The sequence below is a fragment of the Desmodus rotundus genome, chromosome 2, assembly GCF_022682495.2.
Source record: "Desmodus rotundus isolate HL8 chromosome 2, HLdesRot8A.1, whole genome shotgun sequence".
Taxonomy (NCBI): Eukaryota; Metazoa; Chordata; class Mammalia; order Chiroptera; family Phyllostomidae; genus Desmodus; species Desmodus rotundus.
Genome location: NC_071388.1, coordinates 85,719,248 through 85,721,856, shown reverse-complemented (window position 1 = coordinate 85,721,856; position 2,609 = coordinate 85,719,248).

Here is a 2,609-nt window from a genome sequence, read left to right as displayed (position 1 = left end):
AAGAAAAATCACTTGTAAGACTTGGATTATTGACATCCTGGAGGTTGGGAAGCCAAGCAGGAAAACTTCTCACACATAAAGAGATGTTATGAAGGCTTTAACCAAAACAGAAGAGGTGGGAACAGAGATAGAGATGGATCCCATGAATTGCTGGAAGATACACAGGGAGATTTGATGATTGCTACATCAAATGAGAGAGAAAAAGCTGAGAGTATTTCCCAGGGTAGGGCTGTGGATAACTTGCATTGTGATGCCATTAAGAAAAGGAATGCTGGAAGAGAAATGAGTTCAAGTCAGAAAAGGGAAGAGTAACTAAGGTTAATTTTAAGAATAAGGAGTTTCAGTTTGCTGTAGACATCAAAATGGAGAAGATAGTCACTTGAGATGGGAGCTCAGGAGTTCTTGAAGAGTGTGTTAATAGTCCTTTGATTTGGGAGTCATTAAAGTGAAACAAATATTTTAAGGGAATAATTAGTGGCAGAGGAATCATCTAAGAAACTGGGAAGTTTCTGCCAGAGTGATGGGAAGAGAAGAGAGAGCATCGTTATGGAAGACATGATCCCATGAGCAGCCAGGGAGGGAATGGGAAGAGTGGACAGGGAGGGAGGGCCTCTCATTCAAAGAGGACGATGAGAGATCGGCAAGAGAGTAGGGTGACACAGGGACAAAGCAAAGACATATTTTTGTAGCTGAATACAAAGAAATGGTAGGCGGTAATTAAGATAGAGGAAGGAAGAGGACCCTGCAAGCCACCAGAGGAGGAATGTAGACAAGAGAGACCTGACTTCTGCTGTGCCAGGTTGGATGGAGGTGAGTTGGGTGTGAGGCAGGAGAATTTGAATGCAAGAATTGGTGAAAAATTATTTTCTCGCATGTAGGTACAAGCTGAGTTATAATTTTAATGAGTTATGAGAGATCTTATCTAGGTGATGATAATAATTGACTGAAAAGCAAAATCCCTGCTCCTTACGAGAGACCGTGGGTAACCGAAAGGGCAGTCATCTTCAGGGAGAGTTTGAGACTAAGAAAATCACGTGTGTCCTCCTCTAACATTCTTATGCAGGCAAAAGCCAGGTTAAAATGAATGTGATGGAGATAACTGAGGAGGAATGTGTGTTCCATAGAAGGGTTAAAATAATAACCCGACAGTACTTTATGTTTATAAAATACTTGGTGGCTTTGATTTTCCAAATTCTCTCCAGGTCCCACTCCTGTGCTCTTTTTTGCTTCTCCTTCTGCCTGGGGCGCTGCCCTTCCCACCCCCGACTCCCCTTCTCTCCTTACTCACTACCAGGCTCATCATCCTCTTTCCCCTCTGGTACCAGCAGTACTTCTTATATTGCTCTTGTCTGCCCATCCCCACCAATCATGCATTAGAGTTACATGTGCACACATTGTCTCTATCCTATTCCATGTTGTGTGTCCAACAGCACAGGGAATGTCTTCTACTTTTTCTTTTGTGCCCCATGACCCCTTGCTATTAGTGACCACTGAGAAGTATTCACTAAGGTAATAGAATTATTCCCTTTTTAAAAGACAACAAAACAAACCTAGTTGAGATGAATTAACAGAGCTTGTAAGTGGGGGATATAAGACTGTTCAGAACTAAGGTCTTCTGATTCCTAGCCCTGTGCTCTTTCCCTAAATTATTTGCCTCTCTGGAAACAATAAGCAAGAGCTAAGGGGACATGTAAGGGAAAGGGAAGTAAAAGCATGTGAAAGTATACAGGGGCTCAGATGACCCAGCAAATACCAGTCGGATTGCTTTTTACTCTCCCAGAAGCCACTTGTGATATCATTTACCTGTGTCACAGCCTAGTTTCCCTGGTTACTCTCCGAGGGGAGGGCCACACCCGTTGTGCTGAACCAGAACTCTAGCTGATCGTTATGGGTGTTCCTGATAGTGAGAAACACAGAGTGATTGCTGGTGCCTTTTCCAAAGTGATCCTTCCCTTCATTAGCATGGGTATTCCATTTAAAACAAGCCATTTAATAGCTAGCCTTGCTTTAGGTATATGATAATACCGTCCATGCTGCACCTGTTGAATATTGACATATTTAAAAACTATTTGTACATACATCTATAAATTTGTGAAGAAGGATCAAATACAATGCGTTTGTAAATGAGAAAAGTTGTAGTATATAGTTACCACTAGACCGGTACCAGATAATATTGTGTCTTCTCATTACACTCCTGCCTTAATTTCCTTTATACCAACCTTAGTACCTTTCTCCTCACTTGAAGTTAGGTGGTTCTTAACTAATTGCCAAAGCTGTCTTTCAAATTATTAACTAAGAATAATTTAAAGTAGTAAATTTACCATGAATGTTTGTGATTTTATAGCATATGACTGACTCTGTATTGGTAGCTTTCACTCACTGAGTTATATGGTGAATGATATATTTTTTGTAGTTATTCTGCATGATGTTTAGAAAAATTACATTATTATAAGAGCTATTATATCTAAAAATGAAGTCCATCCTGAATATATAGTATATGGTCATTAAAAAAACAAGATCTTGTCATATACAAATCTATGGTATATAGTGTTGAATTTTAACTTGGGTTATGAATCCCTCCTTAGATTTCTCCCCCCTTTTTTTCTGCA